Source organism: Bemisia tabaci, chromosome 5, assembly GCF_918797505.1.
Source record: "Bemisia tabaci chromosome 5, PGI_BMITA_v3".
Taxonomy (NCBI): Eukaryota; Metazoa; Arthropoda; class Insecta; order Hemiptera; family Aleyrodidae; genus Bemisia; species Bemisia tabaci.
The window spans coordinates 3,801,570-3,815,632 of NC_092797.1; the positions used below are offsets into that span (position 1 = coordinate 3,801,570).

General features: G+C 36.6%; 1 protein-coding gene across 1 annotated transcript in view; it reads right to left on the reverse strand.

Annotated features, from left to right (window-relative positions):
* Positions 1 to 782: 782 nt before the first annotated feature.
* Positions 783 to 14,063, reverse strand: part of LOC109037241 (uncharacterized) — a 34,620-nt gene continuing 21,339 nt past the window's right edge. Inside the window, exon 14 of the mRNA XM_019051821.2 lies at positions 783 to 5,613. The gene's annotated coding sequence lies outside the window, so the exon portion shown is untranslated. The remainder of the gene's footprint in view (positions 5,614 to 14,063) is intronic.

The window sequence follows — 14,063 nt, forward strand, 5'->3', positions numbered from 1 at the left end:
GAACCGAGAAACGGTCAAAATCGAGCGTTTTTGATCCTTTCGAGCATGCTCGAATATCCGCGGTTATCCGCGATAGTGAGGACGGGTCGACTCGTGGAGCGTTTTGGACCAGAAATTCGGACTTCTCGACTCATTCTACAGGGGACTCGCTTCATTTCAGCCCGATCGGAGAACTTTCGATTTTGACCCCTGAATTTTGAAACATAGACAATTCAAATGAAGTTAAAGGTAGAATCTAGCCTCTAAGCTGTAGAAGAGATGTCCGGTTTCTTGATAATTGTCGGATTTTCCCTAAAATTTTTCATATCCTGATGAACCTAACATTTTCCTGGTCTGGACACAATGCGTTAAACCTGTGTTCAAGGATTCTATCAATGTTTTAATCCTACATTTTTTTCTTCTGTTTCAATCACGAAGTTTAAAAAACCAGAGTAGGACTTCAAAAGAGTATTGGGTCTGCTTTCAAATTTGGCCAAATGCGTAATTTGCAAAAATAATAATTTTGGGCAAGACCTTTTGGAACACTGAATTGATCTCAAATAAAAGGGAAATTTTACAGTAATTTAAACTTTCTTCTATCCCGAATTGCAATTTGCAAAAAAAATATTATGTGTTTTTTTTTTTACTTCACCAAAATCTTAAATCGGGATTATATGAGGCGAGGGAAGGCAAATCAATGATTTTTATTCATTGGATAAATTCTTTGAAAGCTAAATAAGTGAAATAATTACACAAAGAATCATTATGACTCATAGAAAATGAAAATGATATGAAGACTTGACTGAAATGAGAATAAAGAATTTTATTTCAAAAGTCATGAGTATTTTAAAATAAGACAGAGGGGTACCAAAACTACCCAAGATTACTCGGACGAAACAGATATGTAATACATGTTACTACATAAGAGATCAGAAATTAAAACAACGAAATGCTAGACAGAGGGAACAAGGAAAAAAGTGTTACACGAGAATATGAAGCTTGGGGCTGTGTAGACAAAGTTGTGGAAGAAAATGGGGACAATAATAACATAAGAGGGACGCATGACTATGAATATGTGCTTACTTTTCTTGCTTACTTACTTGCTAAATTGTTGAATCTTACCAGCAAGCCAAAAGTTTATCCTTAAGAATCACAATTATGACTCAATTAACCCTCAAAGATACTTGAGGTTCCACATGACGGAGTCATTACGAAATAGTCACACGTCCTTCATTTATTTCATCCCAGAATTATTAAGTAATAAAGTAAAGTAGAGAAAAAACCGAGAGGGAAATTCAAGTTCTTTTTCGATAAGTGTTGATCTTATACATAGGTATTGATTAAAAAAAGAAGATAAAAATTAGAGTTAAGTATTACAAATTACCTTACTTTTAAAGGCATGTACACACACTTACAGTGAAGCTTAACGTGAGGCTCAACTATGAACTTTAACTATCATCAGATCAATGAATGTTAACATAAATAACTTTTGATTAACCTCGCGTGATTCACTGATAAGCTAGGATGACCCTCACAATAAGCTTGACTTTAAGCCAGTAAACAAACCTTAAGGCTTTAGTGCCTTAAATTAAAAAAGTGATCAACATGAAAATCATCTCAGTTTTCTCTTCAGATAAGGATTTTTTTTCCAGACAATTAATTTCTTTAAAACCAAAAAAATGAAAATAAATGAAAAACAGACTTATCAAAATAGTCCCTGACTTTACCTCAGATTCATTGCATCTCTTTTTTGCATTCACTGCAAAAAAGAGGGGAAGGAATTCGAATGAATTCGGTATACAGAAATTATGGAGACTTGTTCAAAAAAACAGAATGAGCCTCTAGACAGGTATGAATTATAGCACTATAAAGCATGTTTTCTTACAGGAAAAAAACACACACAAAGAGAGGTCTTGAAATTAACTTTAGACAAGGTATATATAAGTGTTCACGATTAACACTAGTTAAATGGCAAAGATACATGACTTCATTCATATTATCTAAGTTCCATTTGCTAGGTATCAAAAATTATCAACTTGTTAAAATCCCGTTCAGAAATTGAATTCCAACTTCCCGTTGCGTGAATAGTTTTCTTAATAAAATTTGGAATGGGAAACATGTGACCATTTTTCTGGTTTAGACCTTGTCTAGTTGCCTTTCATTTGCTTGGTTGTCAGAGATAATCTCAGACAAATCTAACAAGATGGTTAGATATTACTATCACTGTGACTCTTCTATTATCATGCTGGCAATAAGTTTGCATCTTCGCAAGGAGGTATAAGAATTTCTGGAAATCAATACTTGTAACCAAATCTGTAAAAAGATACATTGTCTACCAATGACAAGAAAGAAACGGAAAAATGTGGCCTGAACTGAATGTAACACGGTGGTAAAATACTATGGATCTAGTACTATTTTGCCACCTTGTCTACCAATAACTAAAAATCCGGATAAGGATATTGTTGCGAACAGGAGGAATTTATGTAGATTTTGGCACAAATTAGATTAAGTGTGAATTGATGAAGATGCAACGTTTGAGGTCATAGAGAACATACAAGTTTTGAGAAAAGACAAGTTTACAAATTACATACAGGGATCTTCTTTCAAAATTGTTATCTAAGAAATAGTTTGACCTCCGCTACACTATTAGCAATGTAGCGATGGCTCAAGTCAAAAAATGCAAACCTCAGATGCGATGCTTTAAGTCTCCGCTCATGTTTTTCATTTTTTTTAAAGGAAAACAAACCAACAGTCTCCTGAAATTTTCGGTTAATTTTCACTTGTTCTGAAAAAATGACACGAAATTGAGGGAAACATTTTCATTGATTTTTTTTAAAGAAAATGAAACATGAACGGAGGTTTTCAAAAGTTGCTTTAAGATATGCACTTTCCACACTAAGCCATTGAAATACATGTTACTTACAGTAATGAACTCTGTACTAAAAAAACAAAGAAGCGAAGTATCTTTATGAGAAAAAGAATGCCTAAAAATACAGCTTTAGCAATTATCAGAGGATTTGTAATCCACTTTCAGCTCTCTCATAATGACACTCTCATAACAACAACAGAAACCGGATAAAGTTAAGCAAAAAGGTCACATCAATACTGCGGTGTTTCGAAATCTCTTCTCCTATTTTAATATTTTAGAAGGAACCCAATCAATGTTTTACTTTGATGTTGTGAGAATAACTTCTGTACAGGCAAGAAAAATTGCAACCATTTTCGAGGGAGGATGTTGGTCGCGTCCCTTCAAAGAATGAAAATGGGAGATGAAATTTTGAAACACCGCAAAGTAGATGTGACTATTTTGCTTAACTCTGTCAAATTTCTTCAGCTTATGGTAAGGTCTTCAGAATTACTAGAAGGAGGTGTTGATTTTTAGATAACAAAATGCTGAATATTTCCGAAGAGAAATGTGATTTTAGTTGGAGTTGTACCTGGTGACAGAATAGCATGCATTCTGTTCCCAAGGATTTTGTGGTATGCTGCTTGCCAAAAGAGTCAATTTCTTTATTTCTTTTTTCTCTCATGTTCCAAGATGTGTTTAGCTCAAAATAAAGTTTCCTTTCTGTCAACTGCTGTTCTTGCTGCAACATACTGTCTCATCTACTTTTATTTTAAAGTAGAAGTAAATACATTTTTATTAGTATCTATCCTATAGAGATATTGCACTGTGACAGACTGAGGATTTGAGGAATCATATCAAAAGACCAGAGCATTTCTTAGTTACATACATTTATATAAAATTTTTAGGAACTTGTTCCTTGCTGCGCATTGTGCTTGATCAATAAGATTATCTTATTTTCCTTCTATAGCTGCTGTGCAAGAGTTTAAACATTCCAACCAATCTTAGACGGATGAAATTATAATACACCGGGTTAAAAATTCTTTGTCTTAAAACATAAGTATTAATTTAGTATCATGTATGTTATTTTCACCCTTGAGAGAGAAATTGGGAATCGATCACCGTAAAACTTAGGCCTAACTAAAGATGAGTGATTCTACCACCCCTCCCCTGTATGATTAAATACAGTGAGTATTCTTTCCTTAACTTACAAGAGCCATGCTCTAGTCTTTGGTCATTTTGTTCCTTTATTATAAGGTATAAATTACCTTTAGTATTTAAGTGCTTTCTGGGGGGTTGCATGCCTTCTTCATTCTTTCCATTTTAAAGCTACTGAATCCGTCGCCTTAAGATTTACAATAAAAATGGTAGATTTTACTAAAAATTTCAAATACTAATGATCCAGAAAAATAACAAAAAAACGATGCTTGACCACCTGTCAAAAATTGTTCTTTCATTAGCTGCTCAGCTTCTCAGGGAGAATAGATGGGAAGGAGCAGAAAAGGGAGGGGGGAGAGGACACACTTCTATCACAGGTCTAAGTCATGCGAAAATCACAAATAAATCAGGATTTTTCGGAGCCATAAAGAGGCTTGCCAATCATAATAATGCCTGAAACTTTAGAGTGAAGATGGAATGCTGCTAACTCCAACTGACCTTAAAAGGGCATTAAAGAGTACGAAAGCCAGTTCTAACTCTTTTATTTAGACGTGGTAAGATTTTACTTAGAGTACAGAATCCCTTTTTCTCAGTAAATTGCTGAAATCCATCAAAAAGCATAGTCTGCACTATTACTCATTCCTGAACCATAAACCATAAGTTATTGCAAAATATAAAAGAGCGTAAGAGACAAACATTCGTTTGTTTTAGTTAGTACCAACTCGTTTCCTAGGTACCTGAGCAGGAGATTAAAGTCAGGGTTGCCACAGAACTGAGAAAACAAAGTTCCCTGATGCATAAAGGTAGAGTTCCCTGACAATTGAAAATATGAGGGTTGACAAGACATAATTTGAAATAGTTTCTACGCAAAAACCGTTGTTCGAAACTTCACATCCATTCAGGAGGCAAATAAAGGAGACTTAACTAATTTTTCATGACACCTTTCATCATTTTTCCTAACAGTTCCAGGTTTTCCCTGAATTTTTAAAATTTCCTGACGCTTCTCAGATTTCCTGGTATTCCCTGACTGAGGCAACCTTGCAAAGTATGAGCATTTTCTGAGAGGGTCAAGCATCTACATGTGTGAGAAGTTTAGGGCTGAGTGGTTCATGTTTATACGTATACAGTTGAACTCCATGTGCAAAGTTAATACTTCAAGAAAATGAACTCCAAAAAATGATCAATGCAGCGCAAGGCTATTTTAAAGTCAATAAGAAAGCAACACCAATGATCCTCTTGCACTTTACCAGAGTCTTTGTTAATAAAAAAATGTTTCAGACCATGTCCTTACTTAAATTCATCAGATAAAAAAAAAGGAAATAATGGAGGGGAAATACTGATGGTAAACCTTAATTTTTGAAGTGAAGAATTCCAGGATTGATAGTCAGAGGTGAGTACTTTTTGAAATTCTTTTGACTTAAGATAACTTTAACTTTCTACTTCCAGCTGCATCATAACAGATGAGTAATTATGCATAACAAAGAAGGAAAATATAAAGTAAAAAATGTTAGGTACAATAAAAAACGATAAGTAAATTAAATATATAAAACTACAATAAACAATGCAAAAATCTTAAAACTAAACTTAACAATAAACAATCATTGAGTATGTACACGAGATCCGACTGAGATCTGTGAACAAAGAATTGATAAATAAAACATTAAAATGGGATAATGGAAAGAATACATAAAGAATTTCAATTTAGGTGAAAAAGAGATGAATGATTGACATTGATCAAATGAAGAATAAGCTGGGTTTCTTTGTACATTGGTGAGCAATAGTTTGACCTTTCTAACTGCTTGCAAAAAAATAAACTGCTGACCATGGTAAAAAAGCTGCGGTGCTGAGGAAGAACGTCATATGAGACTTCAGAATTGCCAGATAACTTTAAAAAATCACTAATTTTCAGGAAAGTACGTATTTTCTGGGAGAAAATTTGCAAGCATTCAAATGCTCATGCAATGTTTCTTTCTCAGCATGCCAGAATGGGTCTGTTGCAAACTTTTGCTACTGCAAGCAAGCTGATTATTGAAATTGATAAGACAAAGTGATAGACACGGGCTAAGGATAAACAGAGCCATCCTATAGGTTGGTTCTTATGGACTGGGAGGGAAAATAGGGGGTGGTACGTATTGGGTCCCTTGAGAATTACCCTTAGTTTGTCTATTACTTACTTCCCTGCGTCCATTGCAGCCACCCGCTTCCACCAATAGGATAGTTCCATTTTTCCTTTGTCTCCTTCTTCTTTGTCTATCACTCTGTCCTTCAATTTTAATAATCAGCTTGCAGGGGTGCAGAAAATTTCCAAGGCCTTCCTTCAAATTCATCCACATTTTTGACCGAAATTCATGATTGGTTCTTTTTGAGGACAAAAACTAAAGAAAGAAAGAAACTTTTTTTCCAAAAACTGGACTTTCCCATTACTAGATTAATAGGGTACCTCACTATACATTATTATACATTAAAATACCTCATTATACATTAAAATGAGGGGGAAAATGTGATGGGGTTAATCCTAGTTTTTCTTCTTCTCACATACATTCTCCCATTTTACGTGACCATCCTGCTTTTCTGCCAGAGTTAAGAAATTTTATGTCGATTATTAGCTGTCAGGTTACTTACACAGGTCTAATTTTTAAATGGGTCTGTTGTACGCAAGGCATACAGCCAACTGTACAGGCTTTTCAATTTTCATACATAAAAACGCACAAAAATGATGATAAGACACATCAATGAGGTCTGATCTAGTGCTCGGACAATTCGTTCTTTTCTGTGACTTGGTCATGATGATTCGACTCACCAACATGATCCGTTCATTTTACTCATATACGGATCATCTTGTTCATTTTGCTGGCACCTCCCTTTAGATGACTCAAGCCTCAATCTAGGCTGAAGGGAAAAGGAAAGGGTTTTTTTTGCCTTATCATTGTAGGTAGAATATTCATTATGCCAGGGATTATAGGTTATTTTTTTTTTCCTGTTAAAGATTTATATTATTGACTTTTAGAAAATTAGCGATGATTTTATATATCTTGGGATCCGGGGTGTGAAGTATATATGAGACGTTAAATGGAGGAAAGTAGTTATTTTTGATTAGATTTTGAATCAATATATCTCGATTTATTAGATTTTGACATTCACATAATATATGGTTTGAGTCACCATATAGTCCACAATCGCATAATTCTGAGTCTTTCAGATTTAGTCTATTTAAATGAGATGGGAAGTTTCCATGTCCTATTTGAAGTCTAATTAAGTTTTTTATTTCACTACGATTGTGTACAATGTGTCAATGATTTGAGGTTAAGGAGCACGGTCCAACTTCGGGGTGCACGACGGCAGGGTTCCTGCCAGTTGCCTTGGCCCCTTGAGGGCGCCTCGCCGGTCAGCCAAGCCTTCCTTACTTACTTACTTCCTTATATCGTCAGACCTAAAGCATCACCTACCGCCTTCATTTGTATCTCCTGCAATTCAGTGTTGCACAATCTCAGTCTTGCTAGACAATAGGGAAACCAGAATATCCTCAATCTATGTCTCACCTAATCCCGAATTTTACCATATGATTAACTACGAACACTTTTCAGACTTAGTGCGGTTCCTCGACCCCTCCTTCCTTGCGGGAGGCGACTTCAACTCTAAACATCCAAGCTGGGGCTCTCGCACTGACAATCGCAGAGGCTGAATCCTTCGATCTGTGTTAACGCAGTTGTCCGTCTCCACGCTTTCTGGGAGGGAGCTGACCTATTGGCCTGTACAATTAAATCGCTCACTAGATTTGATAGATTTTTTCTTGTGTAAGCAACTTAGCCCACACTATACCCTCATCGAGGATACCCGAGAGCAAACCTCTGATCATTCCCTAGTAGTACTCAATCTTTCCAAATCTTTTGTGTTCAAGCAAAAAAACACTGCCTCCATAACAAGAGCTATGGGATATTTTCCGCTATGAATTTGATAAAAAAATCACATTGCCCACCTTGCCCACAACTGAGGACATAGACAATCAAATCATGCACCTAGAGGAAACGGTGAAGTACGCTTTGAATGAAGCAACCGTCCTATCAGTAGTAGTAAAATCCCCCATCAACGTACCATTACAAATTAAAGATATGATTAAGCGGAGGAGAGTATTAAGAGGACTGTGGCGACGCCAGAGGATGCCAGCTTTAAAAAACCAACTAAACTCCCTCCTGTCACGCATAAAGAAAGAACAGGCCAAGTACAGAAGGAACACTTTCGAGGAATTTATTGAAAAATTGACCCCTTTTGCAGACTCAGACTACTCCCTCTATAAAATTAGTAAATCACTTTCACGCCCCCGCCGCCCACTGCCCCTCCTACTGGACAACACAGGAGATTGGGTCTCTTCCCCCGCAAAAAAATCTCAGATTTTTGCTTCCCACTTTCAAAGAGTCTTCACTCCAGTCAGCAAAGAACCCCCCCCCCCCCCCAATTTATATCCACCTTCCTAGAATCTCCCCTGCCATTAGACTTCCCCATTAAACGTATTTCTCCATCGGAAATTCGTTCCACAGCAGCATCCCTACCTAAGCACAAAGCCCCGGGACAAGACAAAATTACGAATTTTATTTTGAAACAATTTTCTCAGAAAGGTCTAGCCGCCCTGTCGACATTATACAACTCAATGATTTCACATAATTATTTCCCAACAGCCTGGAAGATCGCCATTCTTCTCCCATTTCACAAACCTGATAAACCCTTACACAATCCATCTTCATATAGGCCAATTAGTCTGCTCTCTGTTTTTGGTAATGAAAGGCTGTTGCTGAAGAGACTGCTCCTTGATTGCCCGCAAATAGCATTACCTTCCCACCAATTTGGGTTTCGAAAAGGGCATTCTTCAATAGATCAAATCCACAGAGTAGTCGATTATATCACCAGGTCTCTCGAAGAGGGCGAATACTGTGGAGCCATTTTCTTGGATGTACAAAGTGCGTTTGACAAGGTATACCATCCTGGTCTCCTTTACAAAATCAAAATGCTTGTCCTTCAATATTATCTTTTATTTAAATCATATCTTGCTGACCGCTCTTTCGCAGTGTGCATAGAAAACGCCCTCTCAGATGCTAGAGAAATATCAGCAGGAGTTCCGCAAGGAAGTATCCTGGGACCATTCCTGTATCTTTTGTTCACCTACGATCTGCCTACCTCTCCTACGGTTTTTACTGGAACTTTTGCAGACGATACGGCATATCTTTCCTCTCATAACAGTCCTGAGACAGTATCTGAAAAGCTACAGAATATACTCCTCGAATTACAAATCTGGAGCACTATCTGGAGGATTTCCTTTAATGCCACCAAGTCATCCATGTTTAACTTCACGCTCCGAAAGCTTCCCCTCCCCCCTGTATTCCTCCACGGAGTCCAGATACCACTTAAAGATTCTGCAAAATATCTAGGCGTTCATCTCGACTCGAAAAACTATACTCGATAAAATAAATAAAAAACTAACGTAGGTTATAAATCCCACTCTAAATCATTAACTTAGTCACATTTGTGATGTCTAACATTTAAAAATCTGCCTATTAAACATTTTTCAGTATTGCAAGATATAAGTATTTTTCTGAAAAAAAGATCATTCGACTTATTTGAGTTGTCTAAACAGGATGAACGGTCCGATTCATTTCGAATCATTCGGTCAATGTAGCCCTCATCGGTCAAATGAACGATTTAACAACTACACAGATCATTTATTTTTGCCAACCTTCCTCAAGAAAATGTGAAAATAGATGCTCTTTGAATTTCATTCCACTGTTGATAAAATTTTGCATATTCATTAAGTTTATAAAAATTAAAAAGCAAAATACTTTTTTGGAGTCGAATTACGAATAAAAAAGATAGAATTTTCAGTCATGTTCTTCAAACCGTTTCATCACTCAAGAAACTAATGATAACCATTGCCAACTGCAGTTGGTGCTACTGTGGGTATAATCGGAGGTTGGTTGACGAAAACAAAACAAACAAACCGAGATAGAAGTTCGAACATGTGTTGTGATACTTGTGATTATGAATTTTTCGTTTAATATATGAGTGTTTAGCCAGTTAATTCTTTCTTGAACGGTGTGACAGTGTACTCACTTATCTATGAATAGTTGATTCTTTCTCATCATGGTGCGAGGTCTGCATAATCGCAGACATTCAAGCCCCGTTTGGGATACTTTTACCGTGACTGTAGAGAACCAAAGGGCGAGGTGCAATCATTGCAGAAATCAATTTTTGTATAGAGCTGGTTCTACTAGCAATATGACCAGACATTCAAAATTAAAGCATCCAACTATTCAGACCAAAAGACAGCCCCCTATAACCTTTGAAGATGAGGAAATGGATATTGTTGAGGTGCAAGGTGATAGCTGTCAAGCACCTCCACGGTTGCCGGTCGAAAATCAAACTGACAATGCCCAAGATACGCCTGCGACTTTTCAAGCAGCATCAGAGCAAAATCAGACTGCGGCTTCTCAAAATATACAAGGATCGTCTCAGCCCAGGATGTCTGCGTTTGTTAGAACTCCCTTATTCTTGACAAAAAAACAGAAATTGGACGAACAGCTGACGAAGATGATTGTCAAAGGTTTTCACCCATTCAGTGTGGTGGACGAGCCAGAATTTCGTAAGTTTTGTGCCATGCTTAACCCCAATTATAGCTTGCTCACTCCAAAGACCATCTCTTCAAATTTTGTGCCTCAGTATTACAAAGAATGTAGAGCCAAAACGCAGAAAGAGTTGCAAGACCAAACCATTACCATAACGTCCGATGGCTGGACATCTGCTAGCAATCAAAGTTATTTGTCTATTACAGCCCAATTCATCACAGAAGAAATTGAATTGAAATCGGTTTTGCTCGGTTGCATACCTATTAATGAAAGAAATACTGCTGATAATATCAAAAGTAGTATTGAAGTGCTGACCAAGTGGGGCCTAAAGCTGAAGGTGATATCTGCAACGACTGACAATGGCGCTAACACCAAAGCAGCCATTGAAAGAGGTCAGTGGAAGTGGGTACCATGCACTGATCATACCCTTGATTTAATTGTAAGAGCTGCCATCAAAGATAACATTACGCCAACAAAAAAGAAAGTAAAAAATATTGTCAGACACTTGAAGCTAAGTCCAATAGCAGAGGCAAAGCTGTTACAACTATCCGAGCAAATGGGGCTTCCTAAGTTGAAGCTTAAGCATCTGTGAAAACAAGGTGGAACTCAGAGTGAGACATGTTCCGAAGAATTTTGAAAATCAAGGATGCAGTCACTGCCTGTGTAGCGCTACTAAATATTACCATAGAATTACCAACAGATGAAGAATGGAAAATTTTAGAAAATGCTTGTGAATCTTTAGAGATTTTTGATGAAATTAGTCAACACACGGGCAGTGAGCAGAGAGTAACATTATTTGAATTGAACCTGATGCTTAATGGGCTACGAGCACAGTTAGCTAGGCTCTACAATAGTGAAGAGTTGCCGGAAACAGTTAGGAACATGGTAAAAGACTTGTCAGATGGCATTAAAGATAGGTTTGGTGTTTCTACTACGAAAGATTTGTATAATGAATCTATGCTTCTGGATCCTCGATTCAAAAAAGATGGATTCAATGTAAATTATCTGTATGAGGAGACGATAACAAGAGTACAAAATAAATTGAAAGCGATTCCGCATCCACAAGTTTCAGGAACAGACCCACAGTCGACAACGTCAGAGAAAAACTTACGACCTTCCAATCGAAAACCCTCAAAACTGTTCGAGCCATTTGACGAGAAAGTTGAAGAAAAAGTTATGGCGCAGACAAGACCCGAAGCTCACATCATCGAACTGCATAAGTTTTTGAGTGCTGATAACTTACGAAGAGATGAGAGCCCACTGAAGTGGTGGAGAAAAAACCGTCAATTGACAAGAAGAAGGTTATGCATTCCAGCAACATCTGTGCCGAGCGAGACGATTTTCTCTAACTGTGGACTTACAATCACACAGCGAAGAAACTGCCTAAAACCCTCCAAAGTAGCAATGCTCATTTTCCTCAAACTTAATTGGTAGGTCCAAACTTTTGTATAATGCCCACTGGCTGCTTTTGTTTTCATTGAATAGAGACTTTATTGTTATCCTGCAAGAGTGATACATTTCTGTAGATAATCGTGTGATGCCTCTATTCTCCCCTTCTTCTTTTTTCTCCATGATTAAATTATTTTAAGAAAAAAAAAACTAAGTACCTAAGTAACCTCATAAGCTTGAACTTTGTTTAGGTATCTAAATTACCTACCATGTACATAATTTATTTTTTCTGACATTGTAACTCTAGTTCCTTGTTTCTTTCTATTTACATTTTTCATTTTTAAAATAATGTCAAAAGCTTTAAGAGTCTACTGAATACTTGAAATTAATACTTAGACACAGACAATCAATAATATTCTTTCTCTGTCCGCTTCCGGTGCTGACTTTTCTATTGTAGAGAATACTTAAGCGGACCGAAGCTCTGCACAAATTCAAACGTTAAGGGATGCCTCATTCAAAGGTCTCTGTCAAACCTGTCAAATCTGTTACCTTGGAAATTACTTATTTTTCTAATGTTTCTTGTTTCTTGTTGTTGTTGTATTTTGTGTATATTTGTTATTTTGGAAAACTTCCAAGACACAGGCAATTTTCATTTCTCGTTCTTTGGCCTCTTTTGTCGGAGATTTTTCAATCGCCTGGTGATTGTGTACTTGATTTAGCATGTACATTGGAAGAACATCAACTGATGCCTAATTCAAGAGTCTCTTGGAACATCTATAGTTAGTCATATATCAATTACTTACTATGGTTAATTATTTTCCTGACTTTTCACGTTTCTTTTTTATTAAAAATTTAAGTACGCTGTAGTTATTTAGAATTAGTATCAAATGCCATGGCAATCTTCACTTCTCATTTCTTTAACCTCCTTTGTTGGTAATTTTTCTATTGCCCAGTGATAGCGTATGTATTTGCTCTCGCAAATAAATAGAAAACTAGCCAATGCCTCATTTAAGAGTCTCTTGAGATTTCTATAGTTAAAATAATCAATTACCATGGATGTTACTCATTTTCATAATTTATCTTGTTTCTTTTTCACTTTAAATTTTAAGAGTCAGTCAGAAATTAAGATTAATTCCGAGAAAGATCAATATTTTCTGTTCCTTAATATTATAGGCTACTGATTTTTCTATCAAAAAGTGAAATTGCATCTCTTCCAGCACATTAACTGGAACGTTAATTGATGTCTCCTTTGCTTAAATATATTTTTGTAAATCAAAGCTCCACCGAAAATTTTAGTCAAAAATCAAGTTTTTGGATCTTTGAAAAAAAATCTTGAAATGATGCGAAAAATCCGATGGGTAGGTATACTATTCGATCGACATGAATCGAATTATCTTAGATCCCATTTCTCAAATTGCATGCATCTAAATATTACTCACTGTCAGTCTTCAGTCTCTCTCTTTTTGTACGTAATTAATACCAGAAGATCGCAGCAATTTCAAAATAGCAAAGTAATTCAACTCTGTTTTGGAGTTACGACTAAGGGCCAAACAAAAGATCAGTTAGATCATGGGCATGAACCATAGAACGGGAGCCGTAGAACGAGAAGAATCAAAATATTCACGATGAATGAATATTAGTTTTTGGATCAAATGAGCCATGGAACAAGACCGATCACGATGAACGAACAATAAGGGTTTACAGATCATCTCGGTCATGTGAACGAGCTGGGTTGTTATGAGGTTATGACTGGCTAAATCGTGTCAAATCATGCGATCGTTTCCTAAGATCCGGTTGATTTTAGTCATGATGACTCTCAGTGAGTGCTCCCATTTCTCAGCTAATTTCTTTGATATTTTGTTGTACATTTAAAATAAAAATTGTCTGCGCAGGTATTCAGACAAGACGCAGCGCTTGACGGATCACAATGTGTCGGATTATTTGGCGTGATCCGAATGCGTGACTCGTTCATTTTCTGTATTCGTTCATATGAACAAGTCAGATCATGAACGACAGAACTCTAGCCTGATCTCACTCCATAGTGCAAAATCTGCGTTGTTCACTTGGCTATATCTATTGCA